The sequence below is a fragment of the Myodes glareolus genome, chromosome 16, assembly GCF_982192425.1.
Source record: "Myodes glareolus chromosome 16, mMyoGla1.1, whole genome shotgun sequence".
Taxonomy (NCBI): domain Eukaryota; kingdom Metazoa; phylum Chordata; class Mammalia; order Rodentia; family Cricetidae; genus Myodes; species Myodes glareolus.
The window spans coordinates 59,245,285-59,264,058 of record NC_142041.1 but is presented as its reverse complement, the minus strand read 5'-3'; the positions used below and the strand labels follow the sequence as shown (position 1 = coordinate 59,264,058).

Below are 18,774 nucleotides of genomic sequence, written 5' to 3'. Positions count from 1 at the left end.
ATTGTCCACATGACTGATCTAGAGACAGTCAACATAACCGTGTTTTTTTGAGAGCTGGTTGGTGTGGTTATCCATGTGACATGTTCTAGTGATGGTGGGAGGCAAGCCTGAGCCTTGTGAATAGGGTTCAGAGTGCTTTAAAGCCCCAGTGCGCCTCAAGGATGGCTGCTGCCTTTCCCCTGCCCTCGGAGAACTCCCATGTAGATAGGAAGATAAAGTTTAGTTTAATGTAATAATAGTGGTCATCTGCACCTGCTGGGCTCAAATCCTTATTTCTTTTTCCTTAGTCAGCATCTCAGCCTTATCTATTCTATCTTTCTCTCTTTGTTTAAAACTGTTGTTTTAAAGGGACCAGTACTTTCTTATTATCAAATCAGGTAGGGACTTTAATTTTCTCAGTCCTTGGAATTGCATGCCCCGCCCCAACTCGCTGGCCTTCCACCTGTTAGCTACTTTGTTTCCCCTTGTTTTCTGGTGTTGGTGTTTCTTTGCCACTTCTAATTGAGGTTTTCAGATTAGTGTTTAATTTAGCATCGTTAGTCCTCTTCTGAACATTCAGCTCAACAAGTATGAGATGGACTTTTGTGTCACTAAGCAAGAATAGCGAGCCTTAGTGACGTAATGTGAGCCTGTAGTCCAGGCCCCTCAGGAGGCTGAGGCAGGTAGAGTCCAGCAGAGCGGTTGTCTACCACTCTACTCCACCCCTGTGCTAGGAGTCCTCCTGCAGCTTTCTCTGTCCCTGTCTGCAGCGTTTGGTGGCTGGAGTGGTGATACCTTGACAGGGGCCAGTCTAGGATCCTCGGTGGGACATGCAGGGTGGCCAGGCAGCCACTCATGCCTTTGTAATAGCCGGTGTATGTCAGAAATGCCAGAAGCCGACTCAGGTGGCCCAGCACCCTTTTCACACATGGCACTACTTTGATGAATAGGAAGTGGCTTTCTTTGGTTGGTGGCAACTTTGATTGAGAAAATTGCATGGCACAGGACTCAGGAAAAAAACATTAATGGCATAGTCTGTTCACAGTGTGGAGACCATGGGCTTTTGCTGTTCTTATTAGTGTGGCATTGGAAATCACAGGAAGACAGTTTTCAGGGGCTCAGATTGCTGCAGATCGTTAGCAAAAAGTGATAGCATTATCAAAGCAGTGACCTTCTAAGAACACCCGGCAGGTGTGGCGGCCGTGTGACACGGTAGATCATGAGCCCTGCAGCTGGACCTTAGTCCCAAGGCGTGCCTCGGGAACAGCAGGGACATGTGTTAGAGCCTTATGTGTGTGCAGCCGTACCCTGTGCTCACCCAGTGAGATTCCAGTGGAAGAGAGCTGCTAGTGCTGTCGATGGTTCCTTTTGACACAAAAATAAAGTACGGTCTTTTTTTCCTCTCTTTCTCTCCAGGTATATTAAAATGCCCTTTGGTCAGTATTACAGCTGTCACTTCATTCTCTTCTGTAGCTAAATTTGCTTCCTCTAGATCTGTTTATAATCACTTATCAACAAAATAAAAGACGATACTGTTCCTCATCTGTCTCTCAGCCCGCAGTTAGGTTAACAGGCTGGAGAAATGGTGCTGGCACCTGAACTCCAGGCCACTACAAAGCAGCAGGTGCTCCTAACTGCAGGGATGTCTCTCCAGCCTGTTAACCTAATTGCCTAGAAAAAGCAAAACAATTGTTCACTCACTATTATGGTTGGGTCTGACAAGACCCAACTATTTTTAATGCTCCCCCCACTGTGTAAACATGCAGTATACTCTTTACTCCAATAGACTTTTCTTCAGATAGCAAATTGTTCCGTCATTTTTATGCTACAATTACTACATAAGTTTTTTTATTTTTGTAATTTTACTTTCAAAGGTTATGTAATGGAAAACTCTTAAGCATGACACATTAGTTATCTTGTGAATTTTATTTGTTTAATCAGAAAACATGTACTGCAGCATGTTATAGTGTACAGGCCCCGTGCTGGTCCTAGAAGTCCAGAGTGGCCATGGGCAGCCTGACAGCCTGGTGGAGAGAGCCGGCCATTGGAAGCAGCTGAAATGTAGCTGCGAGAGCTCAAGCCCTTCTAAGTGCCTTGTCATTCACAGTGCAACGTTCCTTGTATGTTTTGTTCTGTGCTATGCAAGTAGAAGTGATGCCGAGGTCATTCTGCCTCTTGGCTCGCTGTGCAGTTGAGTGTAGGGCTGACTAGTGGATGTTGCTTGTGCACTGGGAGTGATGAACAAGTATTAACTACGTATTAATTGTGAACATTTTACCTGCTGAGGAGCCCAGCGAGATTCTTTCTTCACTAACGTTTGTTTGTTCATATTGCAGATTCCGCTCGGATTTGGCTTCAGATGAACAGATCTTCTGCACTGTGTACAGGCACAGGTGAGTCTTTTATGTTGTACAGGCACAAGCCTTGAGTCTTTTATGTTGTGATGACTTTTTGTAAGATTAAGTATTTAAAATTATCTGATATATTAGAAACGTAAATAAGATGGGTGTAAATGAACACAGAACAGAACTTACCTATTTTCCTTCATGTTTCTGCTGTGAAAGTTCTTTCAGAATACTTTAAAATGACGTTTGAAAGTGAAACACCATGTGTTTGTTGTTGCTCAGTTTCTATTTGGAAAGAGTTGTAAGTTAGTTGATTAGTTAGTTCATTAAATTTTAACTTCAGTGTTAGTGGATAGTTGGGTGCTGTGAATTCCTGTGCTTGGCCTTTTTTTGTTAGTGGCTCTTATTGCACATTCCTATTGTATGTTGATGATATTTAGCCCTTGATACTCCCTTTGCATCTTCATTTGTAAACCCCCACTCCCCGAGAAACACCGGGACTGGGTCTGTTTGATCCTGCGTCCTCAGTCCTTAGAACACTACTGCTTTATAGTTAGGGCTGAATGAAGCCCGTTAAGTTGTGGAGTGTGAGTATCTAAAGTACACTTAGATTCAGTCTTCGAACTCTGTGTCTGTAAATATAAACAAAATAATCTGCACAGCGTGCATAAGGCTCTTAAATGTTATGAAAAGTTAGCCTGTTTAAAGATGACTGACCAGGTGATTGCCAAGGTTAAGGCCTCTGATTCACCCTTCCTTCGTCAGTGCTCTGGGGTTCTTATGGTGAAGTATACACTTTCCTGTTGTTGGTTTACATTCAGCCTCCAGTGGTGGCGAATTTGCCTCATTACTTGGCGTGGAGGACTGATTAGACATTAGTCTTCTTGAAGCCTGAGTTCTTGTGATTAAAAAATATAAGAAAAATGGTTGTGTTTCAACAAAGGGATGCGGACTTGGGGTTTGTCTGAACAAGCCAAGACACAGACACGCGCTTGGACCACTCTGCACTAACACCACCAGTCACAGGTCGGAATTGGCAGCTCAGTGCTCTAGAATGTCTTTCCAAAACACCAAGGAGTGCACCTATTCTGTGAATTTATTCTGAACTAGAATTACTTCATTGTAATGACCTGTGTTCCTTTTAATAATATAAATCAAAGAACAGCAGGTAAGGGATCTCTTAGTTTATGGCTTACATGACAGAAACACTGGTTAAAGACTGCCAGGGATGGAATGATGCACTTCAGCGCACTTTGAATGCTCCGAGCTGCGATGTTACAGCTGCTGGACATGGATGGAAGGCTTTGCTCTTTTAGAGGTCAACTTCTTTCTTGCTCAGAAAGTAATTCCTTTGTTTGAATCTTCCTTTCTATTTGTTTCCAGGTAACATAGTGTTTGGAAGACTTAATTTTTGTTTGTTTGTTTGTTTTTTATTTTTTTGTGTTTTTGAGACTAGATTTTCTCTGGGTAGCCCTGACTGTTCTGGAACTGGCTCTGTAGACCAGGCTGTTGTCGAACTTAGAGAGGTCCTCTTGCCTCTGCTTCCCAAGTGCTGGGATTAAAGGTGTGTGCCACCACCACCAGGCAGAGGACTTAATTTATGTTCCTGACACTGACTTGAATTTTCTCTATCATACTCCCTGCTGCAGAGAGTCAGATATTGTCTCACAGTCTTTACATAAGTGGATGATTTCCTCTGAAGGAACACGTGATGACTTACATCTTTTAAGTGAAGTGTTTAGGTAGAGCATACTCAGCGTTAGCTTCCCTCCACTTTAATTTTCACGACTGCATAACTCATGTAGTATAAAGACACCGTGGGTCTTAATTGTGTAATAATTTGAACAAAATGTTCTTGATGGCAAGTTCAATATACCTTAGGTTTTTGAGAACATAATTAATTGTGCTTTATTAAACATTCTGAAGTGATTGTATCTATGAGAGTAAATGAAAATTCCAGAACTAAATGTATAGAATGGAGAATTCCTTAGTTTGAATTTAAAATACAATATTTTTTTAACAGACTAAATGTGATTCTTAATCTATAGTGAGCACATTATTTCCAGTCTGGTCTCATGCTTCAAGCATCTTAAAAGTAAGCTAATAAAGTTTACTTAGCATTGGCAGCAAGAGTACAGAAATTTGCCTGCCAGTACAGCCTTGAAATGTCATTTTCCCTTTGAAAGTATGTGATACACTGGTGGGTTAAAAGTTGTTTTTTTTTTCTTTTTTGTGCCAGGAAAACTTGAGGTGCAAAGATAATTAAGTGGGGAAGGTTAAGGTTGGTTCACATGTACCTGGGGCAGTCTAGTGCTTCACCAATGCCTGGAGGGAATCCCTCCACGTCCAGTAGTGCATGCTATGCACTGCCACAACACTCTTGCTGATTTCCAAATTTTACAATGCAATACAAATGCTGATTCCAAAAATTAGAATAAATATACCTAAGCATAAAATAAAGGTCCTTTGAACATGAACACTGATTTTCAATCCCTTCTTGGTTCATTGATGAGAGAAGGCCCGTGTTAGACACCGACTTTAACTGAGAGTTATACAGTCACACAAAGACGGACAGCTTGTGGCAGCAAGATCTGGTCACATTTGATTGTATCACTGCTATAATGATATTTTCCTTCAAATGCTAGCCTGGACAGCACCACAACCTAGAGAGTTAGAGGTGTTTTTAAACTTAAGCATTTGGAGGAGAATTTCACCTCGCAGAATGGACCGTCCTCTTGATCCTGTGGAAGGGATGGTGCGCATCACAGCCTAGGATCACTGGAGAGCTGAAGTATTTAGTTATGGTTGGTGGTAGTGGTGTGCCGGGCACGGTAGACATAACCTCTGTTGGGAATTGTGACAGGCTAGTTTTTAAAACATTTTTCTATTTTCTTCTGCTTTCCTCTCTTCCCTGTGTCCACGTCAGTGAGAAGAGATTAGCTTCATTTCATCGTATTCATCTGTTAGCACAACACAAGCACTTGCATGTGTTGTGTTCATTTGGGGGCTAGACTTGGACATCTTGAAGAACACAGTGTCCCTGATTTCCTCCCTGCATTTCTTCCCAGAAGGAAGCTGTAGCTGTTCTTTCTGGGAGTGGGTACATGTGTTGAATAAAAGGTTCCTTCCCCAGCTTTCCTGCCCTTGTGGTCTTTAAATTTCAACCTAGATGAGTATGTGTCCTTGTCAAGATGTTCTTGGTTGACTTCCAGAAAGATCTGTGGGGACATTTATCATGGCTGCCATGCAGTTTTCTACATCTTGACTTTTGATTTGGGTCAGTGTAGGATGCTTGCTTGCTTACTTGCTTGCTTTTCCAGGCAAATTCTTACTTTCCTTTTTTTTTCTCCCTCCCTGCCTCCCTCCTCCCATCCCTCCCTCCCTCCCTCCCCCTTTTTTTTTTTATCTTTTTTTGAGGAGGGGCAGGTCGGGACAGTGCCTCAGGATGGCCTTAGCTTAACAATGTTCTTGCTTTATTCTCTCTTCAGATGAAATTACAGGAGTGAGCTACCTTACCTGTCTCAGTTGGGATTGTTAGTTATACTGTTCTCTTTCCCTTGGAAGGAACATCCCAGGTATACACTGTTTCCCACTGACCTTCCTAGACCCCATAAAGATAAACAGTGTCAACCAGGCTTCTTCTATTGACAACTCCTTGTATATGTGAAGCTCAATCTAACTTGAGCTGCTTACAGCACGTAGATTAAAAGAGAAATAAAGCATTTCTTTATACAATTATCCATAAGACTAAGTGGATATTTACAATTTATTTAGGTGTGATTATTTGGCATTAGCTATAACTGCTTCCATTTTAATTTTTGTCACTATTTGACCCCGTATTCCAAGGAAATCAAAGAAGTTATTAATAGTAAGCTTTGGAAATGTGTATTTTTTCCAACTCATTTGAACATGGTAGGTTGTCTGAAGGTTGTTTGCTACTTACTATTTATTGGGTGGTGCATGGGTGCCTGCCGTCAGTGCACGTGTGGACATGTAACATAATCTCCATTTTCATGGTGGGGGCATACAAAGGGGAGAAAGCAGGAAGTATATAGCATTGAATGGATGTGTGATTGTTCCCAAGTAAGGAGTGAACATGTTCAAAAATTGAAATACAGGCCTTCTGAGCCGACTACAGAGTTGCTTATCTCAACTACTACTTAGAAGAGTCGGATTGACGATTTTGAGGGTTTTGTTTCCTTCAATTCAACAGCCTTGGCATTTTGGGTGTCATTTAGATAAATATTTAACAAGAAGTAAGTCACTGACAATTGTGTGGCCTCAGCAGAAGGGACTGAGGTGTCACAGGCATCGAGCCTGTTTTCTGTGAATGAACCGGGGCAGCCTGGACTACCCCCTGACTCATTGGGTGGATGTGCAGGAAGCCTGTAGTAAACCTGCCTGCACTGCCCACTGCCCGGAAGCACTCTTTGAGGCCTTCATCTTAACCCTGCGAGCTTGTCTTGAGGAAGTGACATGATCCTCGTGGTTGGCTTGGTGGCTCGGTAAGGGGGGGTGGAGGCCAGGGTGCGGCTGTCTTTCAGTTTCTCTTTCAGTAAGAAAGCTATTTGATCTGGTTTAGTAATTCTGTAATCTGACAGTTTTACTAGTTCAGCAAATAACTTTTTCCTGCATTATAAAATGGAATATGAAAATAGAAGATAGTCTTGAACTGTATTTTAAAACTATTTTAGTGATGTTTGAAAAGAATAGAACTATGAAACTTCGTTGATTTAATTTTATTAAATTAAATTTTATATCATGAGTGCCTTACTTACAGTAGTTAGATTTTGCCTTACTAGCCCAGCAGGATCTGGATTTTCTCTGTAAATGCTGCAGGTGATCTCAGTTTTTCTTTATTTTACATCATAGTTACTTAATGGGGCTCCTGCTTCAATATGTATAAAGCTTCATATAATATTCCTTACTTAACTCTCTGATTGCTACTGTTTGAACTTGTTCACAGAGACATGAAGTTTATATCCAGGTCAGGTTCTTGGATTTTATTTTAAGAGGAGGTCTCACTGTGTAGACCTTACTGGCATTGACCTCATAGAAACCTGCCTGTCTCCTGAATGCTGGGGTAAAGGCATGTGTCATCAAACCCAGGCAGGGTCTGACTTTCTAAAATATCTTTAGAAAATAATGACTTGTGAGATAATGATGTCATCTTTTACATATATTTATAACAGCTTTCAAAGGCTAGTTTGTTACTGTGTTATCCAATGGTGCATATTTAGTTTGTTTACTTTCAACAGTCTGGTTTCCTTGCTTCTTATTTAAAAACAAAATAAAAACCCTTCTGTTGGACCCCAGTGGCTCTCTTTCCTCCATTTCAGAGTGATGTGACTTCTCATCAAAAGCCAGGTGGTTGATCTTACTTCTTGATCTTTTGTATTTGAGGACAGAGGAGGGAGAAGTGCACATATATGCAGATATATAGACATATATGTCATTATTCTAACTAATTTGGTATCTTTGGCTCATGATCTTTCTAGCTTGGGTTCCTTTTTAATTGAATCATTATTTTGACAGACATCTCTGTTGATAAAGCCTCTTATTTTCTCCAGGGTTCCAAGAACTGATGGTGAGAATAACATACCTGGTGTGTTTATATATCCCAGTGAGGTTTCCAGAGGGACTTAAAGTGTTCACAGATGTTTTGAAGTGGAGACAGATATAGCTATGTAGAAAGACAGAGAAAATAGAGAAAAACAAACATCTACTGTTACTTTTGGCGAGATTGTGCTCTTGGCCTTCACATGGACTATGTCTACTTAAACTGGCTAATTCTTTGTGTCAGAGTGTGCAGTGTATTTGGATTCTGTCTGAATCTTCTTTGAAGCAGAGGCTGAACAACTTAATTTGAAAACCCTCATGCTTTCCATTCTGGTGGCAGTTTGGGTGGTGAAGTCGCAGGACTTCACCTTGCCCTGCAGCTTGTCTTCGTCAGAGTCGCCCAGTAGCTTTCACAGAGGTGCATTCTGCCTTGTGCTACAACTCTGAGGATGACCATATAGGATGTGAATGTACTCGAGTGAAAGCATAGGAATTCCATACATATTTCTATACAGAGTAGTATGTTTTTAAAGATCTGCCCTCTTCCTGCTTATTTATGGGAATTATTATTATTGTAGCTGTCCACATATACATGCATAGCTTTAGCTCTTTATTTCCTTAAATATATAATAATATATATAAATATATAATATATTTATAATATATAATAATATATAATAAATATATAATATATTTATAATATATATTTATAATATATAATATATTTATAATATATATTTATAATATATAATAAATATATAATAATCACTGTATTGTAAAAGATTAATAATGAGAGCCACATAGTAGGGTATGAGTAAAAGTTAACACATGTATGCTGAGGTTACTTACATGTGTATTTACTTAGGTTTGATAGTTTGTCAGAGCCGGCAACACTGTAGTTTCAGTGCAGAGACAAGAAGAAAGGGCACACATTAGCAATGGAGCACTGACTTATTACACCCACAGTGCGGTAAAGAGTAGCCTATGCACACTGAACCAGGTAGTGTCTTTGAGCCGTCTCACATCAACTCAGACAATCAGCAGAAGGAGTCACTATTCTGATCTTATGTTTTTGTTTGTTTGAGACGGATCTTCCTATGAATCCCTGGCTGGCCAGCAACTTGATATATAAACCAGATTGGCCTTCAGTTCATGGAAATCTGCCTGCCTCTACTTCCTTAACACTGGGGTTAACTGGCCCATGTGGGGCTGATGAGCAGATAAAGGTTAAGTGACCGTCCAGTGTTATCCCCAAGTTCACTAGCTACTTAGAGGATGAACTGTGATTAATTTTGAGGTTTTGGGCTCTTTAGAGCAGAAACAAAATAGCAAACTCAGGCCAATCCCTGGGATGTGGTGTAGCAGATGGGGTCTCTTGGTATGCAGGCCCGATGACCCAGGATTAATTTCTGGAATCCATGTAAAGGTTGATGGAAAGAGCTGACTGCACAAGGACACCTACCTACACACACAGGCCATGACACATGCCTTCACAAGCAAACCACACACACCATCTTCCACCCCACGTACATTTCAGAATTTCAGGCTGGCTTTATATATGGCCTCTTCCTTCATAGTGAGGGTTTGTAGACTCATTGCACTATGAGAAATCGCAGGCCCCTTTTTAAAATCAGAAACTAGCTGTTAGTCATTAGTGAAGGAAGATGCAGTTCAAGTGATGTGACACAGAGGGTGCTTTCAGTGGGTTTGATTCTCAGAGCTTCTATTAACATAGTTGTTATATTTTCAGAGACTGAAAAAGGAATACTAGTCCAACTTCTTTTCATGTTCTGTTTAAAAACAGCTTTAGGGCTAGAGACTTGTATAAGATATAACTATATATAGGTTATATAGCTTAGTTTTGCCTAGCTAGCATGCACAAACCTTAGGTTTGGTCCCTAACACTTCATAAATTAGCTGTTGGCACAACCTTTAATCCTGTTACTCAGGAAATGGAGGCAGGAAGACCAGGAGTTCAGGATCGTCCTCTGCTTGATAGTTCACAGCCAGTCTAACTACATGAGACATTGTCTCAAAACAAAGTGAAACATATTCTCACTTGATAAGAAACAGTGTAAAGGAATATCTTTGCCATTAAATAAGAACAGGCCTTTAATCCAGAAGCAGAGGCAGACGGATCTTTGAGTTTGAGGCCAGCCTGGTCTATAAGAACTAGTTCCAGAGAAACCCTGTCTCGAAAAACCAAACCAAACCAAACCAAAAAAACTCCGATTTTAGCTTTTAGCTTTAAAATGCTACATTCTTTGGGCTGACTGAACCGCTCAGCTTGTAAAAGCTCTGGTTGCTGAGTCTGGTCCCCTCCCCCACAGCAGGACGGCCTGTGCAGGTTGTCCTGTTTCCATTCGTGTACACGAAGGCACACATGTTAAAAAGTGAAAGCTAGTACATTCTTGGGATAACTGGAGAATCCTTTCAAATAATTGAGAACATAAATTAAATTGTGTTACATTTTATTATTTGATGACTTTTACTCTGTTCCTCTGTTTAGTGAGTAGGGTTTGAACCGCAGATAAGGGCTGTGATCTGACTGCAGTATTCACCACATACACAGCGGTTGCCTTTACTTCCCACCTGATTTACTGCTGCCGTTCCTGTCTTTTTTCTTTTAAAGCCATTTTCAAGCAGATTCAAAATAAAGTTGTAATCTTTGTTCTTCTATTGTCTCAATAATTCTTGCCATTTCTTTCTTTCTTTTCTTTTTTCTGATTTTCTTTTCTTTTTCTTTTTTTCCCAAAGTAGGATTTCTCTGTAGGTTTGGAGCCCGTCATAGAACTAGCTCTTGTAGAACAGGCTGCCTCTGCACCACCACCTCCTGGCAATTCGTGCCATTTCTGAAGTCACTGGCTGGTTTCAGATCTTGACTTTGAATCTTTATTTCGTAATTCATGGCTGTTAAATTTCTCGTCCTCTAAAGCAGCCGAAACTTATTTATTAATAAGTTCCAGGTGACATATCTGCGGCGATGACTCTAGTTGAGGAGGCCAAATACTGATGGGAAGGAAGCTGGCAAGGGTTTTTGCAAATGGGAGCTGCCAGCAGAGGCTCCTTTGCATCAGGCATAGGCTACATCATATGGGATGAGGAGTGCAGTGCTTCTGGGTGAACATTCCCTGGAACGCGTACCCCCGGGACCCATTGTCTGTGGTCATATCCCACTTCTCTTCACCCAGACATCCACTTAGTTCTATGGTGTGGGTCTTTTGTATTGAGAGAAGTCATATGACGTATATAGACAAGCACATAGATTTTCTTTCCCTCTTCTCACCTCATTTCTTATTCCTAGTCTGGGTCATATCTATTTCAAGATGTTCAGATAATTCCTCAGTAGTAGTTCCTAGCTCAGCTCTATCAGTTAGACAAGTAGTTAGTCTTAATCTTCCCCCACCACACACACTCCCCGCGTTTTCTTAACTGGGCTGCTAGAGGCCTGAGACAAACTTCTTTCTAGAGTAGCAACCTAATAACACTTTAAGCAGCCTTTGTTGACCAACACATCCATCCTTAATCTGTCATCACTGAAGAAGTACTCCTGTTAGCTCAGTGGTCTGGTCAGAGACAAAAGGGAGATTGGACAGGGTAGCCAAGAGTGCTGCAGTCGCCCACATGAAATTCTCTCCTTTCCAGGCCTCTTAAGAACTGATGAAATGTGAGAGCCACAGACCTAACCCGAAAAACCAGTTCTGGGCTTGCTTTCTTGAGAGTCACTGAGTGTTTCTACATTTCCTTTTAGTAAGTATTTATTTGTGATTTCCTTATTTCTGTCTGCGTATCCCTGGTCACACCTCTTTATTGCAAAGACAGAAAGCAACGAAGGGTTTATACAGCACATTCCCTAAGTTCTGAGTGATGGATAAAGAGATATAATAGCAGCCACGTAAGGTCCCTTGAAGATCCAGCAGGTGACCATTTGTATTATAGGGCCGATTCCATTATTTTTCTGATGACCCTTTGTTGTACGAAGTGCATCAGTATTGACAGTCATCTGGTACGGTTCGCGTCGCAGAGAGCATTGTGGCTTCTCTCAAGAGGGCATGATTTTATTATGTTATCTGTTAGGAATGTTTCTTAATATTAGCTCCCTGCCGACGTTAAAATTTCCAATCCAATCAAATCAAACCAAGCCAAATTAAGAAATATCCAGGGTTAATGGGAGATATGTGCTCTCGGGTGGCCCTGAGGGGGAACCAGGAAGCCACTAAAACACGACCCCCGAGAGGAAGAAAGGGAGACCACGTGTTCCTCTTTTGGGGCATGACTTAAATTCCCTGGGGAGTGGTCCTGACCCCACTTCCAGGATGGGGTCAGGACCTGGCCTGCTGGGATTTTGAGTCCATACCAGGCCTGGGGGCTGGGATAGATGCCAGGGGCAGGTGTCTACGCTCCCAACTTGACATTCCAGACTCTTTGGATATAGGGGTGACAAAAATTGAAATGGTAATTATGACAAACAGTTAGGCTCTCTTTGGGGAACAAAGAGCATAGACTCAAATCTGGCTGCTTCCTGTGGGCACGGGGCAGCGTGGGGAAGGAGAGAGCCAGGTGTCCACATTTAGCGAGAGGTGTGGCTGGAGAGGCATCCCATGAACTGTCATCCCGGAGAAGGCAGGCATCTGGTCCTTGGGGGGAGATGAGAAGGCAGGTGTCTTGGAAAAAAATTGTTATCACTAAAGATGAGTGTGCCAGAATGAGGAGCAGGTAGGCCCTTCATTGTGGCATCCTAGAAAACTGGAGGGTGGAAGGTCCTGTCTGCTGAACAGACCAAATGTCCTGAGTAGGTGCCCGCTTGAGCCTGGAGAGATGGTACCAGCATGGGTATCTCAGGAACTTGGCAGCCGAGGGGGTGATGAGGATTACCGTGTGAGGTCCTGTCCATCGAGGTTCGAGAGACCTAGTAGCTTCTAGCTTCTAGATCTAGAAGCTGTTTGAGGAGTACTCTGTCCTCTGGGGAGAGCAAAGCAGGTTTAGGGGCATTAGGGTCCACTGGTGTGTGGGCAGGAAGACAAATGTCAGCATGTAAATGGAGAAGGGACCTTAAAAGGGAGAGGTAGAGAAGGTATCCTGCCAGTGGAGTAGTTTGAACTGGGGGGTGATGTTTAAGGAGAAAGGGCCTGCCATAAAGCAACTCAAAAGGGCTCAGGCCCGTAGGAGAACGTGGGGTGGACTGTAAAGTTTGGTGTAAGATAAGATTTACTTATCTTCTTGCTAAAGATGATCCACATGTGTGCAGTGTTTAAGTTCCCTGGTAGTCTTGTCTTTTAGCTCAGATCCTTCGGACACCTCCTTGGTTTTTTGATGAATTAAGAGTAAGACATCAGTATTAATTTTGAATCAATATGATTGGTCATTCAAGAAATTCTTGGCGGGTCCCAGGAATATGACCTTTCAAGGCAGCTAGTCTGTCTCTCCCAGTTTTAGCCTCAGTGCCCAGCCCTTCTTAGAAGCTGTTGGTGTACTCAGATCTTTAAGGATACTAACCCTATAAAGTCCGTGCAGATTATTCCAAATAAACCAGGAGCCAGAGAGATGGGTCAGCAATTAAAAATACTTGTTACTTATGTAGAGGACCTGAGTTTGGTTCCTAGCACTCACATCAAGTGACTCAGAATGGCCTACCATTGCTAGAATTAGGTAACATTGAATCCAAGGGATTTAATGCCCTCTTCTGCCTTCGCCTGCAAGACCCTCCCCCCCGCAATATATACACATGTAGAAAGAAGAGTTTGTTAAGCTTTCTCAAGAATTTATTTATGTATAAAATAGGAGTAATAAACACTGTGATACAGAATGGTTTAGACTCCTCCGCCAATCTAGCTGCCTTCACCTAGTCATTTTGTCCAGGGGTGAAGAAGGAGCAAGCCATTTCCTTCGCTCCAATCCCCGTAAGAGGACAGGAGCAAGAGAGAGCGAAACCCTATCCCTAAGATTATAAGTAGTCACATCTGCACACAAGACCATGCTTTAGGATTCATGATCCCCAAAAGGCATTGGCTAAAATCCCAACACACACACACACACACACACACACACACACCCCTCTGAGTTTGAGGCCAGCCTGATCTACAAAAGCTCATTCCAGGACAGGCTCTAAAGCTACAGAAAAACCAAACCAAACCAAACCAAAAAACCCAAACCAAACCAAACCAAACAAACATTGTTCCAAGCATTTTCGATATGGGCTGTTCAGTCTGCACTTATTCTGTACAGTGTTTATTGGTCTTTGTAACTGAGTTGTATATGTCTTTTTGTATTACTTTTCTTTTTAAAAATACATACTTTTTTATATGTATGTATTTTACCAGCATGTATTATTGGGCCATCGAAGTCAGAAAAGGGCATCAAATTCCCTAAAAATGGAGTTTCAGATGGTTGTGAGCACTATGTTGGTAACACAGCAGCCAGTGCTTTTAACAGCTGTGATGCCCCCTCTCCAGCTACCCATTTCCCCCATGGAGAAATTTAGAAAACAGATTTGTACTAAGTCATGTTTTGGACTTGATAAGTTTTCCGTATGCTCTTCCAACTAATACAGCCTCATACTAGCTTATAATAGTAGCATGTGTTCAGAATCAGACCTAAGGATTCTAAGCTCTCGAGTCACAGAAAATAGGAAATTATATTTAGAACATTAAACTTAGCAAGATAGAAGATTATGGCAATTTATTTTAAGATGTCTTCACATAATAAAATAATTTAAGTGACGGATATTTAAATAATTTAATAACTTAAAGAATAAAAATTAAGTAAAAAGTGAACAAAATTTGGGGAAATTGTCCGGTCACTGTGACTTTGTATCAAAGCTGTGCAGGATGCAGGGCTCTGCTGTGTCAGTTGTGGGAATCACAAATTGAAAACTCAGAGACATTGCCAGTAGGCAGCCACATGGGGATCGAACGGCAAGCCATGGGGAGAAGGCACATTGCTCTCTTGGCCTCTGGTGCTGTCAGCCATATTGCTTTGCTACTGTCTTCTGCCAGAGCTATGATGACTTCTCTGGTGAGATAGAGGCTTTCTGGGTGCACCCTGACAGCCTACACATACTCCCTCTCCCTGACTACAGACCTGGTAGGTACCGTGTCCTGCATTGCCAGCTCTTAGACACTGGAGCACAGGAGAGCTCCTCTTTGTACATGCGATTTCTAATACATTTTTTCCAAGTTTTAAGGGCTGACTCATGATGACTAGTAGCATCTTTCTTAGAGGTTTTCAGGGCCAGGACTCCAGCACACAGGCCACCTCTACTTCCTGCTTCCTCCCCCTGAAATGCTTTTATCTTGGGTGACTGTCCTTTCACATGATCATACTGGCTCCCCCACTCTCCTACACCTCCTCTCCCCTACCACCACCCACCAAGTGCAGCGAGTAGCCACTAACTGCTGATGCAGAAGCCTTTAGAAAAAGGAGTCCAGAAGTCTGTGCAGAATAGCTAACTGGAAGGAAAGCCCTAAGGTTGTCCTAAGGCCACGCAATGTGGATGCTGCATGCATGTCTGATTTTCTGATTGTTGTTCATGTTACCGTTCATCCAATTCATGAGTAACAATCACCAAGGGTACAGAGTTACCTCAACTTCATCATTTTTCTGGAAAAGACATTTAGCTTAGATAAATTGTAATTTTATTACAACCCACAAACAATTTATGTAGTAAAACTGATTCTCCCCGTTTTCTTCCCCCATAAGGGATGTATGTGGTTGATGTATTGAGACTGAGCCAGTTTTCTTACAGCTTGAGATACAATTGAGAAGAAATCTGCACACCAAATCTGTCCCTTCAACCAAACCAATTCCCTAGAAAACAAAGAAATCTTATTTACCTTTAGGTAGTTTTTTTTTTAATCGATATTTACTGAGTTCTATATTTATTTCTCTGCTCCCCTCCCTGCCACTCTCCTCCTCCCTTCAACCCTCCCCCAAGGTCCCCATGCTGTCAATTTACTCAGGAGATCTTTTCTTTTTCTATATCTACTTCCCATGTAGATTAGATCTATGTAAGTCTCTCTTAGTGTCCTCAATGTGAAAGTAGGCACTCTTATGGCTTCCCAGAGACTCTCAGGGTCATAGTCTTAGTTTTAAATGCTGATGCTTAGCAACTGCTGTCATTATGTTAACCCGCTGAAGGAAGGAAGTATCCAGGTGGGTCGTTGGACTATATGGCTTCTACGGTGTGGAAGTGGTGTCTGGGATACGGGATGCTCATGGCGATGTCAGTGATGGGTTGACAGGTGCTTAGATGTGGGTGTTCCTGCCTTTTTGAGGGCTGCTAGCATTATAAATCCAAGTCTTAACACCTTTATGAGCCATGTGATCCCACAGTGGAGACGAATAGCCAAAGGTAAAGTTTCTGTTTTGTTTCCTTGCCAGCAATACTTTTCAATCCTAGCTCTTGGGGTTCCCTAATTCCTCATCAACATTTCCTCATCTCAGACAGTTCTGTGCCATGCAAAGCATCGTACTTCCTAAAGTACACAGCAGACAGGAGAAGGGGGGTGGGGCACGTGTGAAAAGGCCCAGTTGTGAGAGACAGGGCCTTTGAGACAATTAATTGTCTGTGTTTGTCTATTTTTACTCTGAGTCTTGTTATGTAGCTTAGGGTGTTTTGAACTCATGGCAACCCTCCTGCCTAATTATAGGATTATGGGTATGGACCACCATGCCCACATAATATTGTTTGTGCGTGTCATATAAGTATGCAAACTTGGAGAGGTCAGTGGGATCAAGGGTTATCTTCCTACTAAGACATTTTAATTCAGTCCCGATACATAGGATTGGGTTGCTGGAAAGTCTAAAATACTTATTTTAGGCTGAATACCCTACAGATTGGCCAGGTGAGGTCATGGTTGAAGGCAGAGGTGAGATGATGCTTCTGAAGTGTTCCATGTGGTGATGGGAACTGAGAGGACAAACGTAGGGTGGGGTGTAGGTGTGCTCAGAGTGCATTGATGTCAGTTAGACTTGAGTGCCAGTTGATCCACGTCCTATGAAATATCTGACTTTATTTCCCTTGACTGTTCCATTTCCTATGAACTAGATCATTCCATACTATCTTGACAATGATATTGTGATAATGTTCATAGTACCATTATTCATAATAGCTCCAAAATGAAAGCAGTTGAGATGTCCATTGACTGAAGAATAGATGAATATAATGTGCTGCAAACATCAATGGAATATTATTCAGCCATAAAAATAAATATACATGCTACAAGATGGAGAAGTCTCAAAAGCATTATCCGTACTAATGAAGCTAGCCATAAAATCATACGTCTGCTGATAACTCCATTTATTACAGAATGCAAGGGAGGGCAAACCCATCTAGAGAGAGTAGTGTAACAGTTGCCTGGGACTGAGATTGTGCTGATGCCATGGGATTTCTTCTGTTATATTGACAGGCTGTAAAATTGGCTGTGGTGTCCGTTGCACAAAATCCACTGAATTGTGCATTTTCAATGGTAAATTGTATGGCATGTCTGTTATATATCAGTAAACTTGTTACAAAAATAAGAATGTGGAAGCAAAATCTCCTTCACTTTATTTAGGGGTAAAACCTTGCTTGGTAGAATCCCACATAGGAGGACCTCTCAGAACGTCAGTGAGGAAATAAAAAAAAGTTCTCAAATATATACGAGAAAAGGTAAACTGTAACATAGTCATTTAAAAAGGCAGTATCTCCTGATGATGAATACAGCCACATAAAATACTTATCACCTATAGACAGAACCTAAGGATAGCATTTGTGAGAGCACTTGGTAGATCAAGTGTTGTTTTGAGTTCTCTAGCCTGTAGCTTCAAGAACAAGTCCAAAAAATATATTTTAGAATGAAGATTTATTTAATGTATTTTTCAATATTTAAACAAAATTCGTGATTAATTTCACTTAAGTGAACTATTTACAGAAAAAAAAAAACCCAAGATTTTTTTAAACTGATTTTGAAGATTAGAGAGAAAGTGATTGTGAATTTGAACAACAAAAAAAGAAAATGTTATTTGTATACAACAAGCTTTTGGAAGCAATTCAGTCCCCTGGAGGTGGTGGCGCAGGCCTATAATCCCAGCACTTCTGAGGCAGGGGTAGGTGGACCTCTGTGAGTTCGAGGCCAGCCTGGTCTACAAGAGCTAGGTCCAGGACAGGCTCCAAAGCTATAGAGATCCTGTCTCGAGAAACCAAAACAACAACAACAACAACAGAAAACCCAAACAAACAGAACAGCAACTCAGGCAGGAGCTGCGCAGTTCTCACATGGTTTCTTTGCAGGCTTTGTAAACCATCTGTTTGGAGGACAGGACAGAAATGAGGAGTGAGTTTGCCCCTCCCCCCCCCCCCCCCCCCCCCCCCCCCCCCCGTTGGCACTGGGTTAGAGGAGGCTGAGCAGTGCCCTTTGTGTTACCCTTACAGCAAGACAGCACCAGAGGGACGGCTTCTTTACTCAGTTTAACAAGACTACTTAAGAGATAAAGGGGTGTTTGGGCTCATGATTTGAGAGGTTTCCGTTCATCCTGAGGGAAAGACATGGCAGAGTTCATGGCAAAAGAAGTGTATGGTGAAGTCTGCTCACATAACTTCTGATCAGGAAGCAGAGATGGCATGTAAGCCCTGAACTAGGTCCAGAGATTTAAACAACTCATTCCAGCCAGCCTATACCTCCTAGAGGTTTCAGAAACTCCCAGTATACCACCACCAGTTAAAATGTGAGTCTGTGTAAGGATGCTTATTCAAACATAGCCTCCTCTAGGACGCTTCTGAAGACTCTTTTGGCTTTAGTTTATGCTTTCAATTTAAGATTATTTTGCTTGCAAAATGAGACGGCAAAGTGTGAGGTAATAAAATTTACTTCATGGAGTAAATGTAGATGATGCCTCAGGACCCTAGAGAAGT

The 18,774-nt window shown here is 41.8% G+C and overlaps 1 protein-coding gene across 7 annotated transcripts in view; it reads left to right on the top strand.

Annotated features, from left to right (window-relative positions):
* Ncoa2 (nuclear receptor coactivator 2) overlaps positions 1 to 18,774 on the top strand; it is a 231,072-nt gene that overhangs the window by 86,067 nt on the left and 126,231 nt on the right. For 6 of the 7 annotated variants that reach the window (XM_087897233.1, XM_085677343.2, XM_085677339.2 and 3 more), the window contains exon 2: positions 2,316 to 2,372. The gene's annotated coding sequence lies outside the window, so the exon portion shown is untranslated. Of the gene's footprint in view, positions 1 to 2,315; positions 2,373 to 11,528; positions 11,634 to 18,774 lie in introns of all 7 variants that reach the window. The other variant, XM_085677340.2, reaches the window with a different exon arrangement.